This window comes from Giraffa tippelskirchi, chromosome Y (genome assembly GCF_054371585.1).
Source record: "Giraffa tippelskirchi isolate mGirTip1 chromosome Y, T2T-mGirTip1v1.2.pri, whole genome shotgun sequence".
Taxonomy (NCBI): domain Eukaryota; kingdom Metazoa; phylum Chordata; class Mammalia; order Artiodactyla; family Giraffidae; genus Giraffa; species Giraffa tippelskirchi.
The window spans coordinates 9,386,088-9,413,590 of record NC_137290.1 but is presented as its reverse complement, the minus strand read 5'-3'; the positions used below and the strand labels follow the sequence as shown (position 1 = coordinate 9,413,590).

General features: G+C 44.7%; 1 pseudogene across 1 annotated transcript in view; it reads left to right on the top strand.

Moving 5' to 3' along the window:
• The window catches only part of LOC145537677 (zinc finger imprinted 2-like), a 54,811-nt pseudogene extending 27,806 nt beyond the window's left edge, over positions 1 to 27,005 (top strand). Inside the window, exons 5-6 of the transcript XR_014076410.1 lie at positions 18,723 to 18,815; positions 26,053 to 27,005. The product of XR_014076410.1 is annotated as a zinc finger imprinted 2-like (transcript). The remainder of the gene's footprint in view (positions 1 to 18,722; positions 18,816 to 26,052) is intronic.
• The last annotated feature ends 498 nt before the right edge of the window (positions 27,006 to 27,503 follow it).

The following is a 27,503-nucleotide window of genomic DNA, read 5'->3' as shown; positions in this document are numbered from 1 at the left end:
TTTTAGGATGTCACCTTGCCATTTGTAGTATCACACGTCATGTCGCCCTCAGACGTCATGAAGTGTGGCACAACCAAGCTCGGATTAGCTCCAAGTCCCCTAGCTAGTTACTGAGCAGGACAAGGACTTGAGCTGGCCCTGCCTACCATTTACCTCCTTGATACCCAATGTGGTTGATTTTGAGCACAGGAGAAGAAGTCTCTTAGAAAGTAATAGCTGCTTCTAGCAGTCAGGTCATTGTGAACCTAAGCAGTTTTGTTTCCAATATGTTCACTTACATGCCTCACATGGTTATCAATGTTAAAACATTGTACAGGGCTGATATTGATAAAAGCGTTCAGTTAAAGACCTTGATGAGTTTCTTCTCCCTTACCTCCCCTCACACTGCCCAGGCATTTCAAAATACATTTTCTCACTCGAGTATAAGACTTCCCGAGTGGGTGGCACCAGACTGCTGAGTTCTTCTTTAGGCCTGTAGAAGTTCAAGGGGCATTGTAGGATGCACACCTGAGCCCGTATTCTGCCATATTTGCATTTACCTGACATGGGCCCGAGGCTTCTCAACCTTGGCGCTATTAGCTTTTTATGCTGGATAATTCTTTGTCCTGTGTATTGAGGCATGTTTAGCAGTATCCCTGGTCTTTACCAACTGGATGTCAGTAGCATCTACCCAGCGGTGGCCTTCAAAAGTGTCTTGACAAAGCTAAATCTCCCCTAGTTGTGAACTGCTGCCTGAGTCTTAGCAGTTCCCCCGTTGCTGTTGTTAGGGACTAAACCAGCAGAGGCTTCTCTCAAACCTGCCACACGCCAGGCGTGTTGGCAGACACCACAGTGGAACATAGGAATGATTTGAAAGATATTCGGTCCATTGGCGAAGCAGTCAGCAAATTTCTCAGCTGGCTTGGCAGGTGTGTGTTGATATGCCCAAGAAAGATAAGAATTAATTAAGGCCCAGGAGAAACATGGCCTAAGGACAAATTGGATATTGTAGCCATAAAACCTCTTGTACTTTGTGAGTTACATACACGGATAGCCAGGCTTAATCATGTAGCTCAGTGGTCAAGAATCTGCCTGCCAATGCAGGGGTCGCAAATTTGATGCTCGTATCGGGAAGATCTCCTGGAGAAGGAAATGGAAACCTACTCCAGTAGTCTTGCCTGGAGACTTCATGGACAGAGGAATCTGGTGGGCTGTATAATCCATGGGGTCACAAAAGAGCTGTACGCGGCTTAGTGACAAAACAGACAACACACAGCTTCTGACAGGACCCATCTACAAGTTGTGTGTCCCCTGGGGTTTTCTTAGTCTTGCTGCTTAAAGCAGGAGGGGGGATGAGTTTTGAGCTTTTTTCCTCCGTGTTTGTATCATTGGGAACTGTTCCAGAACCTCAGTTCCTGCAGTTCATTGAAAGAGGATGGAATATCTCTCCGTGATACAGGGCAGGAAGAGAGAGAGCAGTTGGGTTAGTCAGGAAGGGTGGATCACCACCCCATTCCTTAAAATTCTGAATGGCATCTGAAACATCCAATTCTGTGTGGATTGGGGTTTGAGGGACCACTTCTGATGCTGTAGAAAGCAACAGGAGTAGCATTTATTCCATGAAGTTTGTGGAATTCTTGGGTCCCAGATGGCAGTGTTCCTATGAATGATACATTTATACTATTCTTCTCTTTCTGAAGTAGATTGTACATTTGGTTGTGGGTTTTTTCACTGCTTCCGGAAAGGATTTCAGATATACTGACAAAATGGATATCAAGACAGTGAGAAAGATGAAAATGTCAATGTATGGCAAAAACTACTACAATATTGTAAAGTAATTAGCCCCCAACTAAAATAAATAACTTTATTTGAAAAAAAAAGAAAGATGAAAATAGAATAGTGAGAGATCTGGAGAAACTTTGCATACAGAAATAACTATTTCGGCCTTCAGAATTAGCAAAGTCAGTCTTCCATTTTGGCCCCGAGCTTGCTGGCAGTCAGAGGGAAAAGGGAAAAACATATGAGTGCTTTCAAAGAGCTCATGTTTCCCCCATAAATAGAAAACACTCCAGTTGATCAAATGAAGCTGAGCTTTTCCTCTGACTGGTGTCTGAAGGAAGTTTCTCTAGGATCCTCTGAGTGTGGTGGGACGTTTATGCAAAGGGTGATTCTGAAACAGTAAGTCAGTTAGAGGAACTTCACAGAGGCTGAAATCCAGAGCCACCTGAGGATGATTTCGGTCTTGAAGAATCGACTTCATGTCAGACTCTGCAGTTGAGCATCTTTTCAAAGGTGTGCTTTCACTTACGAGTTTATTAAGTGACGGGTGTTTTGGAGAGTGCTTGGTGACCTCCAAGTGATCTTTAGTTAGGAGTGCAGCTTATACACAGAATCTGAATCCTCAGATCGAAAGGTGGCTTTTCTAGCTAGAGATCCCAGAGCAGAGGCTAAGGGAGCTCGCTTCAGGACCGTGACTCCACTTACCTGTGTCATATAAGTCATTTCCAGCCTTCTCTTCAAAAGTCCTGTTTTAATGTACAAGACAGCGACCTAAGTCTGATGTAAGTGGGCTAGTTGGGTGGGGTCACTTTTGCAATGTTGACCTTTAAGAAATTCACTTCTTTTTGAGGCTACAGGTGAGTATATACTCCCAAATTTTAGGACAAATGGAATTCTCCATGGCCTTTCCTCTCCCTCCCCACTGCCCCAGTAAACCATCCATATCCTTTAGAAATTAAAACGTTTTAGTTTCTAAGTGAAACCCCCCCAAGAGTGCGTCAAGCCCGGAAAGTTTTCGGATTGCATACTCCTGTTTTTTTTTTGTTGTTTGTTTGTTTGTTTTTTAATTTGGAGAAGAGTTCCAATGGGACTCTTTCAGGGCAGTAACCACTCTACAAAGCCAGCTGCTTGCTTTTGCAAGATGAGAGAGAGAAAGGACTTTTTTGTGGTTGCCCTTTGCCCAAAGAGGTATCAGACTAGCTAATCAACAAGGACAGGGTATTTTTTAATCACATGGCAGAAAAGAGAGGCGCTGAAGTTCCTTTTGCAGGTTAGAAGCCTTGCCTGTGGGATCTCTGCCTTTTAGAAGGGCCAAGCTCAAAGCCGTTTCTGCCCATGGAAGTGGAAGGGGCAGTGGCTGTGACCGATATCTGAAAGGTTGTCCTGGGCAAGGATGGGGTTTCCTCACTCTAGGTAGAGATCTTCTCCCAGCCCCACCCTGTGTTCTGACCCAGGACTTTGGCTGAATTCTTCCCCAGAGGAGCAAGAGGGCCACTCAGTTTTGTAACCACGAAGACACTCCCACCCCCAGGCAGAAAGGTCAGCCTGTCAGCACTGTTCTCCTTTCACACTCCTTGGTTTTCCCAGAGCCACAGTTAACTGAAAATTTCCCCTAAAATAATCAAGAACTCATGTCTTTTCTGGGTAACAGAAATCTAAAATGACAGGCATGGAGTTATGCAGCGGAAGCATGCTGAGCCCCTAAAAAAGGTGTTGTCATTAAGGGCTTCCTTGGTGGCTCAGATAGTAAAGAGTCTGCGTGCAATCTTGGAGGCCCAGGTTTCTTTCCCTGGGTCGGGAAGATCCCCTGGGGAAGGAAATGGCAACCCACTGCAGTATTCTTGCCTGGGAAATCCCATGGACAGAGTGGCCTGGTGGGCTACAGTCCATGAGGTAGCAGAAGAGTTGGACATGACTGAGCGACCTCACTTTGAGTCCTTATTTAACAGAGTCTGATGTCCAGGCACATCGTTTGAGATCAAGGATGCTGACTTGCATCCGTGTTTTTTGTGTGAACCCGAGGGAATCCTCTCTGGGGGTGCGTGTTCATCTCCCCAGTGCCTGGGGCCCCTGCAGTCGTAACGGACCCCGTCCCCTTACCTTTCCTTTCAGGAAATAGGGAATCGGGAATAATATTTGCTTCCCTCGAGGATTACAGGAACACAGTTAGCTGACCACCACCTTACCTCAAGAACACAAGATGGGACAGCAAGAAGTTTGCAACAGCTAATCACAACCCTTCCTCACCTTTCCTAAATGTAGTCTGTGCTGAAAGCTTTGAGGGAGTTCTGTTTTTGTTTTTGTTTTTTTCCATTGGTTTAGGCTTTTATTCTTTTTTAATACAAGCATTTAAAATTATGAGCACTTGTAGACATGCATCTCATGAATTCTGATATACTGTGTTTTTATTATCACTCTGTTAAAATATTTTCTAAGCTTGCTTTTTTACCTCTTTTTAAAAATTTGTATTAATTGGAGGCTAATTACTTTACAATATTGTGGTGGCTTTTGCCATATATTCACATGAAACAGCCCTGGGTGTACATGCATTCCCCATCCTGACCCTCCATCCCACCTCCCTCCCCTTCCCATCCCTCAGGGTCATTCATCCCAGTGCACCATCCTTGAGCACCCTGTCTCATGCATCGAACCTGGTCTGGCGATCTATTTCACATTATATACGTGTTTCAATGCTATTCTCTCAAATCATCCCACCTTCGCCTTTTTCTGCAGAGTCCAGCAGTCTGTTCTTTGCATCTGTGCCTCTTCTGCTGTCTCGCATATAGGGTCGTCGTTATCATCTTTCTAAAGTCCATATATATGCGTTAATGTGATGTATTTGTGTTTTATCTTTCTGGCTTGCTTTGCTCTGTGTAATAGGCTCCAGTTTCATCCACCTCATTAGAACTGATTCTAAGGCATTCTTTTTAATGGCTGAGTAATATTCCATTGGGTGTATGGATCACAGCTTTCTTCTCTGTTCATCTGCCGATGGACATCTAGGTTGCTTCCATGTGCTAGCTATTGTAAACAGTGCTGCGGTGAACATTGGGGTACACGAGTCCCTTTCAGTTATGGTTTCCTCAGTGTGTATGTCCAGCAGTGGGATTGCCGGGTCGTATGGCAGTTCTATTTCCAGTTTTTTAAGAAATCTTCACGTTGTTCAAGGAGAGATAAGAAAGCCTTCCTCAGCGATCAGTGCAAAGAAATAGAGGAAAACAACAGAATGGAAAAGACTAGAGATCTCTTCAAGAAAATTATAGGTACCAAGGGAACATTTCATGCAGAGACGGGCCCGATCAAGGACAGAAATGGTGTGGACCTAACAGAAGCAGAAGATAGTAAGAAGAGGTGGCAAGAATACACAGAAGAACTGTACAAAACAGATCTTCACGACCCAGATAATCACGATGGTGTGATCACTCACCCAGAGCCAGACATCCTGGAATGTGAAGTCAAGTGGGCCTTAGAAAGCATCACTACGAACAAAGCTAGTGGAGGTGATGGAATTCCAGTGGAGCTATTTCAAATCCTGAAAGATGATGCTGTGAAAGTGCTGCACTCGATATGCCAGCAAATCTGGAAAACTCAGCAGTGTCCACAGGACTGGAAAAGGTCAGTTTTCGTTCCAATGCCAAAGAAAGGCAATGCCAAAAAATGCTCAGACTACTGCACAGTTGCACTCATCTCACACGCTAGTAAAGTAATGCTCAAAATTCTCCAAGCCAGGCTTCAGCAATACGTGAACCGTGAACTTCCAGATGTTGAAGCTGGATTTAGAAAAGGCAGAGGAACTAGAGCTCAAATTGCCAACATCTGCTGGGTCATCGAAAAAGCAAGAGAGTTCGAGAAAAACACCTATCTGCTTTATTGAGTATGCCAAAGCCTTTGACTCTGTGGATTACAATAAACTGTGGAAAATTCTGAAAGAGATGGGAATACCAGACCATCTGACCTGTCTCTTGAGAAATTTGTATGCAGGTCAGGAAGCAACAGTTAGAACTGGACATGGTACCACAGACTGTTTCCAAATAGGAAAAGGAGTATGTCAAGGCTCTATATTGCCACCCTGCTTATTTAACTTACATGCAGCGTACATCATGAGAAATGCTGGGCTGGAAGAAATGCAAGCTGAAATCAAGATTGCCGGGAGAAATATCAATCACCTCAGATATGCAGATGGCACCACCCTTATGGCAGAAAGTGAAGAACTAAAGAGCCTCTTGATGAAAGTGAAAGAGGAGAGTGGAAAAGTTGGCTGAAATCTCAACGTTCATAAAACTAAGATCATGGCATCTGGTCCCATCACTTCATGGGAAATGGATGGGGCAACTGTGGAAACAGCATCAGACTGTATTTTTCTGGGCTCCAAAATCACTGCTGATGGTGCCTGCAGCCATGAAATTAAAAGACGCTTACTCCTTGGAAGGAAGGTTATGACCAACCTAGATAGCATATTTAAAAGCAGAGATAGAACAGTCTTATGGACTCTGAGGGAGAAGGTGAGGTTGGGACGTTCTGGGAGAATAGCATTGAGACATGTATATTATCATATGTGAAACAGAACACCATTCCAGGTTCAACGCATGAGGCAAATGCTCGAGGCTGGGGCAATGGGATGACCCAGAGGGGTGGGATGGGGAGGGAGGTGGGAGGGGGGTTCAGGATGGGGAACACGTGTAAACCCATGGCTGATTCATGTCAATGTATGGCAAACACCATTACAATATTGTAAAGTAATTAGCCCCCAAGTAAAATAAATAAATGTATTTAAAAAAAAAAAGCAGAGATACTACTTTGCCAACAAAGGTCCATCTAGACAAGGCTATGGTTTTTCCAGTGGTCATGTATGGATGTGAGAGTTGGACGGTGAAGAAAGCTGAGCACCGAAGAATTGATGCTTTTGAACTGTGGTGTTGGAGAAGACTCTCGAGAGTCCCTTGGACTGCAAGGAGATCCAACCAGTCCATCCTAAAGGAGATCAGTCCTGGGTGTTCATTGGAAGGACTGATGTTGAAGCTGAAACTTCAATACTTTGGCCACCTCATGCGAAGGGTTGATTCATTTGCAAAGACCCTGGTGCTGGGAAGGATTGGGGACAGGATGAGAAGGGGACAACAGAGGATGAAATGGTTGGATGGCATCACCGACTCGATGGACATGGGTTTGGGTAAACTCCGGGAGTTGGTGATGGACAGGGAAGCCTGGAGTGCTGCGATTCATGGGGTCGCAAAGAGACGGACACGACTGAGTGACTGAACTGAACTGAACTCCCGTTGTTCTCCATAGTGACTGTACAAGTTTGCATTCCCAACGACAGTGTAAGAGGGTTCGTTTTTCTCCGTACCCTCGCCAGCGTGTATTGTTTGTAGACTTTTGTATAGCAGCCATTCTGACCGGTGTGAGATCGTACCTGATTGTGGTTTTCATTTGCATTTCTCCAATAATGAGTGATGTTGAGCATCTTTCATGTGTTTGTTAGCCATCTGTATGTCTTCTTTGGAGAAATGTCTGCTTAGTTCTTTGGCCCATTTTTTGATCGGCTCGCTTATTTTTCTGGAATTGAGCTGCAGGCGTTGCTTGTGTATTTTTGAGATTAATTCTTTGTCAGTTGCTTTGCTTGCTATTAGTTTCTGCCATTCTGAAGGCAGGCTTTTCCCCTTGGTTCTAGTCCCCTTCGTTGTGCAAAAGCTTTTAAGTTTAATTAGGTCCCATTTGTTTACTCTGGGAGGGGGGTCATAGAGGATCGTGCTGTGATTTGTGTCAGAGAGTGTTTTGCCTATGTTTTTCTGTAGGAGTTTTATAGTTTGTGGTCTTACGTTTAGATCTTTAATCCATTTTGAGTTTTGTGTGTGTGTGTGTGTACCGTGTTAGAAAGTGTTCTAGTTTCATTCTTTTACAAGTGGTTGACCAGTTTTCCCAGCACCACTTCTGAAAGAGATTGTCTGGTCTTCATTGTATATTCTTGCCTCCTCTGTCAAAGATAAAGTGTCCATAGGTGCGTGGACTTATCTCTGTGCCAGTACCATACTGTCTTGATGACTGTTGCTTTGTAGAACAGCCTGGAGTCAGACAGGTTGATTCCTCCAGGTCCATTCTTCTTTCTCAAGATTGCTTTGGCTATTCGAGGTTTGTTTTTTTGTTTTTTGTTTTTTGTATTTCCATACAAATTGTGAACTTATTTGTTCTAGTTCTCTGAAAAATACCACTGGTAGCTTGATAGGTATTGCGTTGAATCTATAGATTGCTTTGGGTGGTATACTCCTTTTCACCATATTGATTCTTCTGATCCATGAACACAGTATATTTCGCCATCTATTTGTGTCCTGTTTGATTTCTTTCATCAGTGCTTTATACTTTTCCATATGTCGGTCTTTTGTTTCTGTAGGTAGATTGAGGTTTTTAAAGGCATATGCCACCCATCTCCATGCACGGCTCTGCAACAAAACATATCTCGGCTTTAAATTCTAATGTTTCGGTATTGCTTGGGCCAAGGATGTTGGGTACAGGGGTGTTAGGTTACAGTAACACCTTATCTCTCAAGTCTATGGAGGTTAACAGACTCTCTTGAGAGAATGCCTCATTTCAAAACCACATGCAGTCATAAAAATATGAGCAGTTTTTTCTTCTGTGTAAGGCACGTTAGCAGACATTGAGAGCTCCCGCAGTTACCGGGTGAATTTAGGACAAAGTGTGACAAAGTTTGTCATCTGGTCTTCCTTGAGGACTCCTTATTATTTTGAAAACGTTGTCATGAACTGATTTGCTAGGATACATATATAGAGTATATCTTTTATCTTTTCCATCGTTCAGCAATTTGCTTCTTATGTGTGTGTCATATTATGGTTTAATACTTACTCAAAAATAGAATGTTTTCCTTCCCTTGTGTCTTTGAGGAGAGGATTTCTAGATTGGTTATAAATTCTGAATTTTGTCTTCATCTGTATTACCCCTGGACAATCCGTTTTTCTTAACCAGTTGTTTTCTGTGTTGTGGAGACCTACTTCGTAGGTTGAACTCTGGGAGACAGATACGGCAGTACCAAGTGGAAAGAACAAAAATCCATATCATGGAATAAACTGTATTCTCTCAAAGTGTGTAAGTTGAAGCTCTAACTCTCTGTATTTTATATGTAGTCGTACTGCATAAATTATAATTTCTTTCTGACCCTTTCTGGAAATAGGGCCTCTATATAGGTGGTTGGGTTAATACGACTGGTACTGTATAAGAAAAGGAGATCAGTCACAAACAACACAGAGACATTACTATGTGAAGACAAAGGCAAACAATGGCCAGTCTCAATCCAAAAGAGACGCCGGAAGAAGACAAATCTGCTGACCCTTTGATTACTGACTCGATCCCCAGGAGTTTGAGAAAACATTTATTGAAGCTGCCTGGTGTGGGGCACTTTGTTATGGCAACCCTAGCAAACCAGTACCTGCACTTTCTCTTGAAAAGAAGTCAGTTCCAGAAGAGGTGTCCTTTTCTTACATGTGTTTTCAGGGAATGGAAAATGGCTAAGAACTCTCTTTCCCATCAACTGAAAATCCTTAAAGATTCCTAATGCTCCCTAAGAGCTTTCAGTGCCTCTTTAGAGACTCAGCTGGGCTAGAACGTATTCTTATTTCATGGGTCAAGTTGGCCTATGAAATATCAGAATGAGCATAATCCACAGGAGGTGGTAGAAGAAGATACGCACATCAGGAAGGCAGTCTGTCCTCGTGAAAAAGATACAGTCCTCTCCTTTTATCCTTCCCATACATCTCTTTCTAAATCCTAGGTGGCAAATGGTAGTGCCCAAGGCATTGTTGCCTGTCGCTTTAGTGAAATCACATTGTTGTGATGTCATGGTCACCATGCCTCCTTAAACCTCCCCTCACCAAGACAGTAGGCTTCAGCAGCCATGAGGCAGCCTAGAGGATCACTACTGCTACTGCTGCTAAGTCGCTTCAGTCGTGTCCGACTCTGTGTGACCCCATAGACCGCAGCCCACCAAACTCCGCCATCCCTGGGATTCCCCAGGCAAGAATACTGGAGTGGGTTGCCATTTCCTTCTCCAGTGCATGAAGGGGAAAAGTGAAAGTGAAGTTGCTCAGTCGTGTCCGACTCTCAGCGACCCCGTGGACTGTAGCCTACCAGGCTCCTCCGTCCGTGGGATTTTCCAGGCAAGAGTACTGGCACAAGGCCACCCAAACTGTTGGAGCCGCCTGGGCCTGTCCCCCACACAGTTGGCCAGGTGGGCTTGCTGGTGTCATCTTCTCCATGGCAGAGTCTATTGTCTGTGGCCGCCACTCTTCTCTCCAGTCCTCTGGATTCCTGGGACCCCCAAAGAGGTCACCATTCTAGCTTCCAAACTACATATCTGGAAAAAAAAAAAAAAAGCAAAAACAAAACAGGAATACAATCTAGTCCAGACTGAAGGGCCCCAACCCATGGAGAGGTGCATGGTCCTCAACCCCAACAAGGGCCTCTATGAGCAGCAAAACCACAGCTCCACACAAGCTCACCATTAACACCTGCAGCCATGCCAGGGGCATGTCCCCAGTATTGACAAAGAGTATAGACTTCAAGCCCTCTACCAGCTCGAGAAACTCTGCTAGCAAGACCTCTCCACCGTCCACCTTAGCCACGCCCGAAAGACTCTCTACTGCAGCACATCAGGCCCAAGGCATACTCAACTGAGAATAATTGGAGGTCACACTACAGGTAGAGTAGGCCTTGGAGAAGACGGACACTCAAAGTGAAGCCATATAGAAGCCTTTAGTGCCAGTTTTGGAGAGAAAATGCTGATCTCCCAGATGATCAGGTCAATAGGATTCAAATCACTACTAACACTCAGCCTAGCTAAAATGAAGTGCAGGTTCCCTCTATGGAACTTAATAAATTTCACTGCAGGCCTGTCTGCAACCTCTAATTTCCATTCCTCAAAGGTTTTCGGTCAGTCAGCAGGCAGCCCAAAATGTGGACGGTAAATGGGGACTCGTGGAAGACAGTGAGGACTGCAAGAACAGAGAATCTTTCCCAGGCCGAGGACAGAGAATGCTACAGGTTGGTGATATGATGGAGGGAGTTGGAAAGGAGAACGAAGGGGAGATCTGTGAGCTACAAGCTGGCTTTTTGAGGTGGTGGGAGCTGCTTCAGACATGCCTGCAGGCCTTGGGGACGTATTTCCAAATTTAATAAAGAAATGTGGTCGCTGGCCTCAGTGAGCTTTTACAATCTTAATGCCTCAGCATACTGCTGCTGCTAAGTCGCTTCAGTCGTGTCTGACTCTGTGCGACCCCACAGACGGCAGCCGACCAGGCTCCCCAGTCCCTGAGTCTCCAGGCAAGAGCACCGGAGTGGGTTGCCATTACCTTCTCCGATGAATGAAAGTGAAAAGTGAAAGGGAAGTCGCTCAGTCGTGCCCAACTCTTGGCGACCCCCACCATGCTCCGTCCATGGGATTTTCCAGGCAAGAGTACTGGAGTGGGTTGCCGTTGCCTACGCACTAGACTAGACTACATGCAGTGTCACCACTTAGAAATTCAGCAGATATTTGGGGGGTTGTGTGGAACTTGCTGGAGACTTGCTATATCAGACTTGTTCCAACACTTAGAATACTTAATAGAGCTGGAGCCAGGACTCAGCTATAGTGGACTGTTCTCGTAAGCATTATTCAGTTCAGTTCGGTTGAGTCACTCAGTCGTGTCCGACTCCTTGTGACCCCGTGGACACCAAGCTTCCTTATTCATCACCAGCTCCCCCCGGCTTGCTCAGACTCATGTGCGTTGAGTCAGTGATGCCATCCAACCATGTTATCCTCTCTCATCCCCTTCTCCTCCTGCCTTCAGGCTTTCCCAGGGTTAGCGTCTTTTCCAGTGAGCCAGTTCTTCGCATCAGGTAGCCAACAGTTGGAGCTTCAGCATCAGTCTTCCAATGAACATTCAGGACTGATTTTCTTTAGGACTGCCTGGCTGATCTTGCATTCCTGGGGACTCTCAAGAGTCTTCTCCAACACCACAGTTCAGAAACATCAATTCTTTGGCACTCAGCTTTCTTTATGGTCCGGTTCTCACGTCCGTCCATGACTATGTGAAAAGCCATAGCTTTGACTGGATGGGCCTTTGTCAGTAGTTTAATGTCTCTGTTTTTTAATATGCTGTCTAGCTGTGTTATAGGTTTTCTTCCAAGGAGCAAGGGTGTTTGAATCCCATGGCTGCATTCAGCATCTGGAGTGATGTTGGAGTTGAGGAAAGTAAAACGTGTCCGTGTTTCCACTGTTTACCTTTCTATTCACCCTGAAGTGATGAGACCGGTTGCCATGATCTTAGTGTTTTGAATGTTGAGTTCTAAGCCAGATTTTTCACTGCCCACTGTCACTCTCGTCAGGCCAGACTCTTCAGTTCCACCTCGCTTTCTGCCAAAGGGTAGTGTCATCTGCATATCTGAGGTTAGCGATATTTCTCCCGGCCATCTTGATTCCAGGTTGTGCTTCATCGAATCCGGCCTTTTGTATGATGTACTGTGCATATAACTTAAAAAATCAAAGTGGCACTATACAGACTTGACGTACTCCTTTCCCCCTATTCGGAACCAGTCCATTGTTCCACGCCCTATTCTAACTGTTGCTTCCTGAGCTGCATACAGATCTCTCAGGCGGCAGGTAAGGTGTTCTGGTATTAGCGTTTCCTTAAGAATTTTCCACAGCTTGGTGTGATTCACACAGGCCAAGGCTCTAGCGTACTCAGTGAAGCAGAAGTACGTGTTTTTCTGGAATTCTCGTGCTTTTTTGTGATCCATCGGATGTTGGCAATTTGCTCTCTGGTTCCTCTGCCTTTTCGAAGTCCCGCTTGAGCATCTGGAGGTTCTCGTTTCACTTACTGTTGAAGACTTGGAGACTTTGAGCCTTCCTTTGCCTGATGTGTGAGATGAGTGCAACTGTTGGTAGTCTGAACATTCTTTGACGTGGTGTTTCTTTGGGATAGGAATGAAAACTGGCCTTTTCCAGTACTGTGGCCACTGCTGAGTTTTCCAAATTTGCTGGCATATGGAGTACAGCACTCTCACAGCCTCATCATTTAGGATTTGAAATAGTTCAGCCGAAATTCCATCACCTGCACTAGCTTTGTTCATACTGGTGCTTCCTAAGGCCCAGTTGACTTGTCAGTCCAGGAAGTCTGGCTCCAGGTGAGTGAGCACACCATCGTGGTTATCTCGGTCATTGTCAGTAGTTCTTCTATGTATTCTTGCCACCTCTTCTTAGTATCTTCTGCTTCCGTTAGGTCCATACCATTTTTGTCCATGATTGTGCCCCTCTTTGCATGAAATATTCCCTTGGTATGTCTAATTTTCTTGAAGAGACCTCTAGTCTTCCTCAGTGTATTGTTTTCCTGTATTTCTTTGCACTGAATGCTTAAGAAGGCTATCTGCTGTCTCCTTGCCATGCTTTGGAACTCTGCATTCGGGTGGATACATCTTTCCTTTTCTCCAGTGCTTCTCACTTCCCTTCTTTGTTCAGCTATTTGAAAGGCCTTCTCAGACAACCTTTTGCCTCTTTGCAGTTCTTCTTGTGGATGGTTGTCATCACTGCCTCCTGGACAGCGTTACGAACTTAGTGACCTGGGGAGTTCATCTTCCAGCGTCCTATCTTTTGCCTTTTCATACTATTCATGAGGAGCCGGGAAAGGTCAGTTTTCATTCCAGTCCCAGAGAAAGGCAAGGCCAAAGAATGCTCAGACTACTGCACAATTGCACTCATCTCACACGCTAGAAGAGTAATGCTCAAAATTCTCCAAGTCAGGCTTCAGCAATAAGTGAACCGTGAACTTGCAGATGTTGAAGCTGGTTTTAGAAAAGTCAGAGGAGCCAGAGATCAAATTGCCAACATGCGTTGGATCATCGATAAAACAAGAGAGTTCGAGAAAAACACCTGTCTGCTTTGTTGAGTATGCCAAAGCCTTGGACTATGTGGATCACAAAGAACTGTGGAAAATTCTGAAAGAGATGGGTGTACCAGACCAGCCGACCTGCCTCTTGAGAAACCTGTATGCAGGTCAGGAAGCAGCTGTTAGAACTTGTCATGGAAAAACAGTCAAAGGCTTTGGCATAGTCAAGAAAGCAGAAATAGATGTTTTTCTTGACCTGTCTTGCTGTTTGGATGATACAACGGATGTTGGCAATTTGATCTCTGGTTCCTCTGCCTTTTCTAAAACCAGCTTCAACATCTGGAAGTTCATGGTTCACGTATTGCTGAAGCCTGGCTTGGAGAATTTTGAGCATTACTTTACTAGCGTGTGAGATGAGTGCAATTGTGCAGTAGTTTGAACTTTCTTTGGCATTGCCTTTCTTTGGGATTGGCGTGAAAACTGACTTTTTCCAGTCCTGTGGCCACTGCAGAGTTTTTCCGAATTTGCTGGCATATTGAGTGCAGCACTTTCACAGCATCATCTCCCAAGATTTGAAATAGCTCCACTGGAATTCCATCACCTCCACTACCTTTGTTCGTAGTGATGCTTCCTAAGGCCCACTTATTCCACCTTCCAGGATGTCTGGCTCTAGGTGAGTGATCACACCATTGTGATTATCTGGGTCGTGAAGATCTTTTTTGTACAGTTCTTCTGTGTATTCTTGCCACCTCTTCTTACTATCTTCTGCTTCTGTTAGGTCCCTACCATTTCTGTCCTTTATGGAGCCCATCTTTGCATGAAATGTTCCCTTGGTATCTCTAATTTTCTTGAAGAGGTCTCTAGCCTTTCCCATTCTGTTGTTTTCCTCCATGTCTTTGCATTGATCACTGAGGAAAGCTTTCTTATCTCTCCTTGCTATTCTTTGGAGCTCTGCATTCACATGGGTATATCTTTCCTTTTCTCCTTTGCTTTTGACTTCCCTTCTTTTCGCAGCTGTTTTTAAGGCCTCCTCAGACAGCCATTTTGTTGTTTTGCATTTCTTTCCATGGGGATGGTCTTCATCGCTGTCTCCTGTACAATGTCACGAACCTCCGTCCATAGTTCATCAGGCAGTCTGTCTGTCAGATCTAGTCCCTTAAATCTATTTCTCACTTCCACTGTATAGTTATAAGGGATTTGATTTAGGTCATACCTGAATGATTTCTCGTTTTCTCCATTGTCTTCAATTTCAGTCTGAATTTGGCAATAAGGAGTTCATGATCTGAGCCACAGTCAGCTCCCAGTCTGTGGATTAGATGAGCAATTGGATCAGATTAGCAGTTGCCAAACTCTAAGCTTTAACCTTTTCTGCCTCAGAGGATAGTGTATGCAATAGATAACGATTTCAGCTGTTGGAGCTGAATTATGGAATGAATGTGGGCCTGCAAGGTCTGTCTTCCATTTTTTTTTTCCTTTTCCTGCAAGCTTCGTAATCAAGACATCTCCCTGGAACCTCTCAACTCTTTCATATATAGATATTTTCAATACCAACCACTTGGCTATTTTGCTCCTTAGAAGCCTTCTTATTCGTACGTATCTAATTCTGTGCACATCACTTTGTAATAGGGCATGCAGTTTAGAGGTTGACCTTACTGCCCGGATTGGGCTTCTCTGGTAGCTCAGTTGGTACAGAATCCGCCTGCAATGCAGGAGACCCCGGTTCAATTCCTGGATGAGGAAGATCCGCTGGAGAAGGGATAGGTTACCCACACCAGTATTCCGGCCTAAAGGATTCCATGGGCGGCTGAGTCCGTGGAGTCGCAAAGACTCAGACACACCTGAGCAGCTTTCACTTTGACTTTAGAACCTGGATTACTAGTAGCAGCCATTAAAGGAACCATTCGATAGGATAATTGGACCCCGGACCTTGGACTTTGAGTATGGCGGCTAGTCAGTGGAATACATGCATGGTATTCTCATTGTACTTGATGTGCACGGCTCAGACAGTAAGATACCTGCCTGCAACGTGGGAGACCCAGGTTCAGTGCCTTTGTCAAGATCCGCTGACAAAGGAACTGTCTACCCATTCCGGTATTCTTGGCTGGAAAATTTCACGGACGGAGGAGCCTGGTGGGGTCCAGTCCATGGGGTCGCCAAGATCGGACACCATTGAGCAACTGACACTTTCCAACTCCTATAATATATGGGTGTGGGTTGCTTCATGGCAAATTTTAGTGGCCCAAGGGTCAGAGGTAACCTCGGATACAGGCATACAATAAGTAGGAAGACCAGTGGTAAAAACGAGAGGCAGTGTGGTCTGCTGGGAAGACCGCACCAGACTATACCTATTATAGTGCACCACTCAGGTCCCTTTCACTAGGCACCCCTCAACTCCATAAATCCTGGCCACTAATCTTTGTGAAAGGTTCCCTGTTCTGGAAAATTGCCTTTGGTCACATGAAAGCCTCCTCATCCAAGAGGTGAAAATCCCACATCTATGGGTGAAATTTTGACTGAGTGACATGGAAGCAAATGCCTTAATACAAAGTGAGATAAAGCCTGGTGCAACTTGGTCTCTGCTTGACCTTAGATTTTGTTTTCCCTCTGCTATATCTTGCTTCCCTCATTCCATTTCTCCTGGAAAACCCTCACCATTGAGTCCTGTGAGTAGCAAACATGGGCTCTGCTTTTAGGGAATCTGATGGAAAACATTCCCACCACAGAATAGCAACTACCACTCGCCAAGAAAAGGAAAGGGAAAAATATTCATACTCTAGCCTCAGTTTCTCTTAAGGTAAAATGCCACTCTCTGCTGCTATTTGCTATCCTTTGTGCAGACCTCTGAGATTACATTGTTTGCTGTTTCGTTTTGTTTTTTTTTTCTTTTTTTTTTCCTTTTTGATGTTCCTTGGCCACATAAGTCATGGAAAGGTATGCTTTTCTTAGAAGCTGATGATGTTTTTTTTAGCTGATCTTTGGATGGACACCCAAAGTTGGTGGTTTTAACTTGTAAACAATATACTTCATGTTTTCAAGGGCTAGGATCTTAATAATCTGTCTTCAAGTCCAGAGTTTATTAAGATTTGTAAGTTTAAACATGTTTCTTATTGATTCCATTATTTAGGTTGAATGTTTCAAATACAGACCTCTACCCCAGAAGAGAATCAAATAAAATCACAAGTGAAATAGACTTGGGAGATGATCGTCTATTCCAGTTAGAGAAGACAATCTATCAAAGTGCATTGAGCAGGTCAATCTAAAATAGTAATCTAATAACAATCTGTAAAGTCAGAAAACTCTGCACGAGGAACTTAAAATAAGATTTCGTAGGCATGAGGTGGCCAAAGTATTGGAGTTTCAGCTTCAACATCAGTCCTACACCACCACCACCAAGAGTCCCCCTTCTCGACAGTATTTGGTATTGTCCAACGTCTTAATTTTTGACAGTTGAATGAGTATAAAGTCATACTTTGTCATTTTGAAATGCATTTTCTTATTATAAGATTGGCCATCTCTGCATATTTATGAGCTGTTTGTGTTTTGTGGATGAGTCACTGAGGCTTAACCTATCCACACTCACAGAGCTTGTAAGAGAGAACCAGAACGTAAACCCAACTGTCTCTTTTTCCTGGGATTGGGGTATACTGCTCAGCTTTTATTTGCATTTTTCTCTCTTTATTAAGGAACTTAAAAGGATCTTTCTCCTCCCACACAGATCTCTAGAAATTCGCAGCAGGAGCTGTCTTAGAAATATTCCCACTTCTCTCAGACTTCAAGACAAAAGAAAGGTATACTTATTTATTCTCTTTCTTTTTTATGTTTTAAATTATGAAACTATGATAACACATTTACAGGAGGCTTGGAGAGTTCAGAACAAAGTTACATATAGTTCCACTATGTGGTGGTTGGTGGTTTAGTCGCTAAGTCAAGTCCAGTTCTTGTGACTGCATGGACTGTAGCCTGCCAGGCTCCTCTATCCATGGGATTCTCCAGGCAAGAATACTGGAGTGGGTTGCCATTTCCTTCTCCAGGGGTCTTCCCGACCCAGGAATCAAACCCAAGTCCCCTGCATTGCAGGGAGATTCTTTACCAACTGAGCTATGAGGGAGCTATGGGGGAAGTTCTACTATAAATTAGAATTATTTTTAAGTAGATAAATTACAATTTTTAGGTGGACTTCCAATATCAAACTCAAAAAATTAATGGAATGAATAAAGGTAGAAGTCTATAGTAGATCTGAAAAGCAGTATGAACCAATTGGACATAACTTCAGATTTATATAGTTTTCACACAACAAGAGAATCCAAATTGTGTTCAAGTTCCCATAGACTATAAACTAGGAGACCCTGGAACATATCCAGGAACATAAAGTGCAAAAGTTTCATGGCCTGAAGGTATTGAAATCATATACACTCTGTTCTCCTATCACTGTGGAATTATGATAGAAGTTAATAGCAAAAGATATTGGAAAATAACCCACATATTTTCAAGTGCAGTGTGACGTTTCCCAAGAGAGATCTTTGACTTAGCCATTGAAAGCCTCTATAAAGTTAGAAGACTGAAAGAAACAAGAGGGTGATTGCAGAGAAGAAAACATTTTAATGAGAAGGACTTAAAGGAAAGAAACCCTTGTAGGTCCCTGAAACCTTTGGATTAGAGTCTTTCTGCTTGTCTGAAGGTGTGCTTCATGGTCAGTCCCCTCTTATCAGATACCTTTCCCCCTCTTTGGGATAATTCCGGATTTCAATCATTTAGGAGTATATCTGGTATTTCAGGAATTGGTGACTTTCGAGGATGTGGCTGTGGACTTCAGTCCAGAGGAATTACCCTAACCTCAGTGCTTCTCAGAGGAAGCTCTACCGGAAGGTGATGCTGGAAAATTACAGGAACCTGGTCTCCCTCGGTAAGCCATGATGACCAAAATTGTTTCCAGACATTGGCATATGTCCCTAGTGGCAGAATCTTTGGAAACAGGCTTTATTTTTCTTGTGTGTAAATTTGCACTTGCCTGTTATCTCAGAGCCTTTAGAAACCAGGCTGGGAGTTCCTGAGGGTACAGGACAGAACCCCCAAGTTATAAGTCTCCTTCTTCAACAGGGTACCAGTTCCCTAAACCTGACATTATCTCACAGCTGGAAGAGGAGGGGTCACATGCTAGGGAGGAAGACGGGAGTGCAGTGACATGTCAAGGTGAGCCGTGAGACCGGGATCTTGGGGAGACAACCCTGGTCAGTGAGCAGGGGCTGGGAGCTGGTCCTCAGAGCCCACTCAGCTTAGGCAGAGGGCCGGTAGGTGCTTTCACCTTAGGGGCTCGTGTGGTCACGCCACATCATGCTCACTCAGTACTTCTTTTATCTCCTCTCTGAAGCTCATCTCTTCCTCTCCTGCTCAGCTCCAGGGAGGCCAGTTTCCGTATCCTCTAATGTTCAAGCCCCTGCATTCATTTGTGCCTTTCCCCTGACAGCTAGAAATCAGAGGTCTTTCCTCTGTCACTGAGACAAGCAAAAACCTTGGTGTGATACCACTGCTCTTTCCAGCCCTCAGGGAGTTGACGTTACAAAGCACACATCAGGTTCTTACCACTCCCAAAAGAAAATCCAGACTTCTAGCAAAACATTTAAATCTGTCCCAGTCTGGTCCAAAAGTCACATCCAGCTTCATCTCTCATAGATACTCCTAGTAGAACCCTATATTGCTGCTCCCCAGGACTGTGTACTTCCATAGTCAGTGTCTGCTCAGAATAAGATTGCCGCCCATTTCACTGCTTGCTGAGCCCTAATGCCTTCCCCTGCCTGATCTTTTTCTGTTCCCAGATGAAATTCCCCAAACTCTCCTTTTGTACATTTATAGCCTGATTATAGAGTCTCTATACAGAGAGACTGTTCAGTCCAATGAACACCCAGGACTGATGTCCTTTAGGATGGAGTGGTTGGATCTTCTTGCAGGCCAAGGGACTCTCAAGAGTCTTTTCCAACAGCACAGTTCAGAAGCATCAATTCTTCAGCACTCAGGTTTCTTCCCCCTGCAACTCTCGCATCCATATGTGACTACTGGAAAAACCATAGCCTTGACTAGATGGACCTTTGCTGGCAAAATAATGTCTCTGCTTTTAAATATGCTGTCTCGGTTGGTCGTAAATTTCCTTGCAAGGAGTAAGTGCCTTTTAATTTCATGGTTGCAGGCACCATCTGCAGTGATTTTGGAACCCCCCAAAATAACGTCTGACACTGTTTCCACTGTTTCCCCATCTATTTCCCATGAAGTGATGGGACTGGATGCCATGATCTTTGTTTTCTGAATGTTGAGCTTTAAGCCAACTTTTCCACTCTCCTCTTTCACTTTCATCAAGAAGCTCTTTAGTTCTTTTTCACATTCTGCCATAAGGGTGGTGTCATCTGCATATGTGAGGTTATTGATATTTCTCCCAGAAATCTGGATTCCAGCTTGTATTTCATCCAGCCCGGCATTTCTCAGGATGTACTCTTATTAGATCTTAGGGATACTAATTTAAAAGAGAAAACATAATAAATTGTGCAAAGCATAAAATATACACATACAATAAGAGTTGTACACAGTACAATGGAATATTAGCCATTAAAAAGAATGAAATAATGCCATTTGCAGCAACATGGATGGACCTAGAGATTGTCATAACGAGTGAAGTAAATCAGACAGAGAAGGAGAAATATCATATGGCATCCCTCATATGTGGAATCTAAAATGAAATATAAATGAAGTTACACCACAGAAAGTCTCTCAGACTTAGAGAACAAACTTATGGTTTGTTCTTATGGATAAACTTATGGATAACCAACAAAGTCCTACTGTATAGCACAGGAAACGTTGCTCAATGTTCCCTGGCAGCCTGGATGGGAGGGGAATTTGGGGGAGAATGGATAAATATATACATATGGCTGAGTCCCTTCACTGTTTACCTGAAACTATCACAACATTGTTAACTGGCTATACCTCAATACAAACAAAAAGTTGTTTGTTTTTTTTTTAAGTTGTATAAAGGTATGATGACTGAGTAAAATATTTGCATGGGAGCAAGAACCACGGGGGTAATACCATGTTCAGGGGGATGATTTTCCTTTTTATCTTAATAATATTTTCTTTCAGCAAACGAAAATCAAGATTCAAATGTGCATAAATTGCTTTTATATGATTACATATTGTGACATCTTAATATGTATGAATATATAATCCCTTTATCTACTCTCGCTGCTCGGATTTTAACATAAGGAGATAGAAAACCACTTAAGACAATGTAACCTCCTACTTATGATCTCTTAAGAGGTGCTGCTAATAAATTGAACATGAAGTTTTTAACTTTTTATTTTCTATAGCCAGTTAACAATGCCGTGATAGTTTCAGGCAGACAGCAAAGGGACTCAGCCACAGATACACACGTGTCCGTTCTCCCCCAAACTCCCCTCACATCCAGGCTGCCACTGAACACTGAGCAGAGTTCCCTGTGCTCCACAACAGGTCCTTGTTGGTTCTCTGTTTTAAATACAGCCATGTGTACATGTCTGTCCCACGCTCCCTAACCATCCCTTCCCTGCATCCTTCCCCTCAACAACCATATGTTGAACATACAGCTTTTACACACTTGACTTCGTGTGGTGCCCCTGGCAGGCACCCTGGACAAGACACCCACACATAAGAAAATATTCGTGAGTAACCTTCAGCCTAGAAAATAAGAACAAGGGAGAAAAACAAGATCCAGAAAAAGATATGAATTTCCAAGAAGTTGACGTGCACTTAAGGTATGTGTGTGACTTAGAGGTGGGAGTCTCCTGACCTCTGGATGTTTCATGTGGATTCTGAGAAAAATGTCTGCTTCTTTAATTAGATGGAAATGTACACAACAGAGAGCTTTGCATCAAGTCTGACATTTAGTGCATGACTCCCTGGGACCCTCCAAGCTGGGTTGTTGACCTATTTTTCCTCTGGACCCCAAGCTGTGTTAACTCCTCACTGACTTCTAATCCGGAATCAGCGATCCCTGTTGGGAACGTCCTTGTTGCTTCCCCCTTATCTCCATTCCTCCCTCAACCACTGTTATTTCTTACTTTTTGGGTTGCTGTTGTTGTTCGTCACCGAGTCACGTCCACTTCTTTGCTATCCCACGGATGCAGCACGCCAGGCTTCCCTCTCCTTCGCCATCTCCCAAAGTTTGCTCACACCCACGTCCATTGAGTCGGTGATGCCATCCAAACATCTCATCCTCTGCCACCTCCTTCTTCTCTTGCCTTCAGTCTTTCCCAGCCTCAGGTCTTTCCCAAGGAGTCCGCTCTTCACATCAGGTGGCCATAGTATTGGAGCTTCAGCTGGAATGTCAGTCCTTCCAATCAATATTCAGAGTTGATTTCCTTTAGGATTGACTGCTTTGATCTCCTTGCAGTCTAAGGGACTGTCAAGAGTCGTCTAATAAAATTGAAGCCAACAGATATAAACTGCCTGTATGGATCTCAGACACCACTTTAATCATTTGACATGTGATTGGGTTCAGGATACCTCACCCCAAAATATGGCACCTGGCATATTGAAGGTGAAGCAGTTTGAGAAAACAGTGGAAGGAAGAGGTTCACTCTCTTCCCCTTCCCCCTTCTTCCATGAAACAAGCCATAATCCCATCATGGGAGAGGTACCCTGCCTATAGCAGGAGGAAAGGAGCATTCTTATCTCCAAAGGGTGAGGAACACTTCCAAGAGGAAGCCTAACACACAGGCCTTGCTAAGTTTCTGCCAGCTTATTACACTCACCTCTTATTCCTTAACCGATCATATTCTTCCACAACTGTCCCCACCTCATCAAACCTAGTTTGAAATACTCAGGTCTGTTTCTTTAGGTCTTCATTTCCTTAGGAAGGCTCCTGCGTCACTTAAAACATATTAAAATAAGTTGTAAGCTTGTCTCCAGTTAATGTGTCTTTGTTGATTCATTTTCAGACGCACCCAGCGACCCTCAGCACGTGGAAGAAAACATTATCCACCTCTACATATTTTAATCCTTACATTTAGTAACTTGCTGTCCTTTTAGTCTAGAAGGACAGACTGAGGCTCAGAGAGCTTGAATGACCTCCAAATTGCAGGTTTTCAGATACAATACATAGAAGGGCACTTCTGGGGAATCCCCCACACCAGGGGTTTGTGAGCTGCACGTGTATACCTAAAATGCCATCACCAAATCTCAGGTCATAGGTTTTCTCTTAAGTTCTCTTCCTGGAGTTTTCTAGTTTTGGTGTTGCATTTGGGTGTCTGATCCACTTTGAGTTAGTTTTTGTCACAGGTATAAGACCAGTGTCAAGAATATTAACCATTATGCCATCATCACCATAATCAACATCACAATGACTAAAATACTTATTGCACCTTTCACTATACTTTCCCTACGTATCTCGAGGCCCTGATAAATGTTCTTTAGTTAAATACAAATGGCTCCTCAACACAGGAAAACATATTCTACCTTGCTCCTGAAAAATTTCTCGACCCTAGTTTTGGAAAACCTGAAAAAGCATCCTATAACACTGAGAATGCAGGTTTGCTCACACAGGCTGGTGGGGGTCTGATAGGCAAGCGTCTATGGAAGGCAGCTTAGAAATCTCTGTCAAAATGACACACACATGTGCACTGTGGCTCAACAATTCCACTGCAGGGGATTTATCTTCCCAGAAGGTTTACACAGCAGCAGAACTGCTGAAGCTCATAGTTTTGCACAGAATACTGGTAGCAAAGGGCTGAAAACAACTCAGCCACCCAGTAGTCAGGGATGGGGTAAATAAATCAAGTCACAACAACAGTACAACAGAATTCAAACAGCTGTTCAGAAACAGTAGGCAAATTCTCTTTGTACTGATATGAAAAGGTCTCTGAGATAGGAAAAAATGAAGGCATAGAACAATGGGTACAGTCTGCCACCTTTTGTATAAAAAAGGTAGGAAACGAGACTATGAGTATTTTTGCAAACTAAAAATGTTTCTACTCTATTTGTACAGACATATAGTTACATATAATATGAATCTGCGTGGCATCATGATATACTTGTTATAGTTGGTCAGTCGTGTCTGACTCTTTGAGACCCCATGGACTCGACAGTCCATGAAATTCTCCAGGTATGAATACTGGAGTGGATAGGTGTTCCCGTCTCCAGGGGAGCTTCCCTACCCAGGGATCGAACCCAGGTCTGCCTGCGTTGAGGGTGGATTTTTCACCAGCTGAGTCACAAGGGAATCCCAAGAACATTGCAGTGGGTAGCCTATCCCTCCTGCAGCGGATCTTCCTGACCCAGGAATCGAACCAGACTCTCCGGCATCGCAGGCGGATTCTTTACCAACTGAGCTTCCGGGGAAGCCTTATATTGCTATCAAGGAAGTACTTATATTAGTTAAGTACACATTTTAAGCTACAGTATGTACTACACTGTGTCACATTATAGGTTGTGTTACATCGTCACAGTTCTTATTTAGAAAATATATTTTATATTTTAAACTATTTATATCTATTACAGGTAAATATCTACCGAATTTATAGTATAGATATGTACAATACGTATCAATGATAACGACATATGTGTGTATAACGCACATATGTATATACGCATGTATCTCTATTTTCATATACACAAAGACACTGTGGAAGGACACTGAAAACATGTTCACGCTTTCATAATTATTCACAGTTGCATAATTATTCAGTTTAATAATCATACGTATTCAAATAATTGCACCGGTCACCTGAGTGTTCCGTGGTTTTATAGCATGAGAATTTGGTCGGTGGCACACACAAAGTGAGAAGGCTTTTCACTGCATACTGTTTATTTTGAAACCGGTTTAAACCACGTGCTAACCACTGCCAAAACTCGTAAAGCATCTAAAGGAAGTAGTCCTCCAGCCCCTCCCAGCCCTCTCTAGGCCAGGTGGTCCTCGCGGGCCCGCCCAGCGGAGCCGGCCAGAAGCGGCCTGCGTTTTCTGCGCGGCGCTTTCTGCACCGGCCGTCCCACAGGGCGCATGCGCAGACCGCTGGTAGCGCCTGCCTGGCGGGTTTGCGCTGCAAGACCGAGGTGCAGAGGTTCGGTCAGGCGAGGGTGTCCGTCTGCGAGGTGAGCGCGCGGCGGCCAGGGCCCGGACGCGAGGGAGAGGCCCTGGGGGTGAGGGCCCGGCTCGCGGGCAGGGAGGTGCGGGCGTCCCCTCAGGGCCGCCGGGGCAGACGCTCCTCTTCGCGGGGAAGTCGACGGAAAGGGAGGCGCGAAGTAGCGGCCCTGAGGGGAAGGGGTGCGGGAGGCCGCGCGGGCCAAGTCAGCTCTGAGGAGGACGCGGGGCCTCCCTGTTGCTCACGCCCCGGCTTCCTGCCAATGCTTCCCCGGCCGGAAGGCCTTCCACCCGCCCTCCTCCTCCCGCGTCGCACCTTCCTCCCCGCCCCAGGACCCCACAGACCCTCCCTTTTTATGGCCTCTCTGCTCTCACCCCCAAGAACGCGTTCCTTGGTCCCTGAGGACCCTCCCCGTCCTCTCGGACCGCTGCCCTCCCCTTCGAGGACCCCACGGGCCTTCCCTTTCAGACACACCTTTGGCCTCCTCAAGGACTCCCGCCCTAGAAAACCCTCCTTCCCCCTCGAGGACCCCTCCCTTCCCTTCCCGTCCCCCCTCTCCCCGTTTGGAGGATAAGTCTCTATACAGACTTATGAACATCCAGGTGGATAACGCTTTGCTCAGAATCAGCGTTTAATAAATGTTGAATTGAATGAGTAAAATGAGAGATTGGGAGCCAAGAAAAGAGTTGGAGTACTCTTGCTTTATTCTGAGTGAGAAGGTGTTGACCGGGGTACTCCAGTGTTTCCCCAATAGTCCTACAGAATTATGATAATAGGGGTTCTTTACAAAAAAAAACACAAAAAAACAAAAAGTGTTGCCTAACAAGATCAGTTCAAGAAATGCTACCTCTTACATTTCCCCTCTTTGAGATCTGAGATGCTGGTTAAGGGATCTGAAGAGTCCTACAAGAGTGAAAGCTGACTTGCATCGTATGGTATCTCCTGGATTGACCTGATAATAGAATCCATTTATGGCCACAGTTATACTAGTTCCTACAAACAGCAATGATGTACCAAGCATGGTGTGAAAGTTGCAGCCAAACCCCAGTCCCCCGTCTTTCTCTGGTTTCCTTCTCATTCTCTTGTCAGTGCCTCTGGCATCTTTGTCAATGTTCAGTCCTCCTAGATGGTCTTTTCTGCCTCACCTTCACCTATCCTTGGTTGCTGTCTTCTGCATCCTTCTCCCACTCTCTCCTTACATCCCCAGACAACTCTCAAACCTCTGTACTAATTAATGTGTTTGTGATGTTCGGTCTCTTTCTTCTATTTCTACTATAATGATGTTTTTCTCTGAGTAAAAAATAGTAGAGGACCTTTTACATTTCTTTTAGGTTGTGAGGACCAATCTGAAACCAAAGATCTAACTCCAGAGCAAAGCCTGCCTGTAGAGACATCATCCTCGGGGGCAGGAATAAAGGATTTGGAGGCAGGTGACTCCTTGTGTGCCCACACGAGAGAGTCTTGTGCTGATGATCCACTGGAGTCACACCAGGTCAAGCCGGCACAAGTTTTGAGTCCCATAAAAATGAGTGACCCCAAGACCCTCGCTCAGGAAGGAAGCCACGAGGGTGATCAACTAGAGAAAAGCTCAGAACGTAAGAAAGCATCGGAGAGTCTGCTAGGAAAGGGTCCCCGGGAGCACAGTACTCTTGGAGTCTGCACCAGGTCCTGCCTGGCCCACAACTCGTTTTTCCTCCAAGAGAACAAACACTACAGATGTGAATTTTGTGGGAGAGACTTCAGTACCCGAGGAGGCCGGGAGAAGCACCAGCAAATCCACACGGGGAAGATGCCCTTTGTATGTAAACGGTGTGGAGAGGCCTTCTACCTCATGCCGCGCCTCAGCAGGCATCAGAAGACTCACTGGGATGGGAAGTCCTTGACCCAGCGTGCAGATGTCTACGGCCGCGTGAGCGTTCAGAGGCAGGACTGCCGTGAGCGTCTCGAATGCGGCAAAGCTTTCATCCAGGCTGTGCATCGTCTCCAGCATCTCAAAGCCCACGAAGCAGCAAGAGCCCTGCCATGTGAGTTACCCCGAGACAAGATGTATTTGATTGGATATAAGCGGCAGCACGACTACGTTGGAAAAAGAGCCCGTCAGTGTTGCGACTGTGGCAGAAGGTTGCGTCAAAGGTCGCACCTCATCCAGCACTACAGGATTCACGCTCAGGAGAGGCCTTACCAGTGCCAGCTGTGTGGGAAGTGTTTCAGCTGACCCTCCTGCCTCACTCAACATTACCAACTCCATTCTCAAGAGAAGCCCCTGGAGTGCCATTACTGTTGAAACACGTCCAGTCAGAATATTCTCAACCTCTTAGGCTTTCTCCTGGAGAGAGACCCTTGGAGTGCTCTGAATGAAAGAAGGTCTTGCACCAGCCCTCCCACCTTGTTAACAACTCGAAAACATGTCATGCTGTAGTCAGAAAACAGCAAGCGGTTGCAAGGGGATAGAACAGTCTTTTTGCAGACGGACAGTCAGCACGTGTGCCAGTCACTGAGGCAAAAAACCTCACAGAGTATTTTTGGGAAAGAAGCCGATAGATTTTGTCCTTCTCTGGTGGTGTCCATAGAATAGAGAACCTCGATTTTGACATCCCGACAAAAAATGTGTGACTGGCAGGTGTGCTCCAGACAGGAACTCTGTTGCCTGAATTTTTACAGAAGTTTTGACATACAATATCTTTACCACATGGGATGCATCAGCAAAGGGCATCGTAAAAAAGTGTGTGAGGTGTACCTATGGTGATAATCCACAAAGCTTAAGTAATTGGCAATGTGCTTA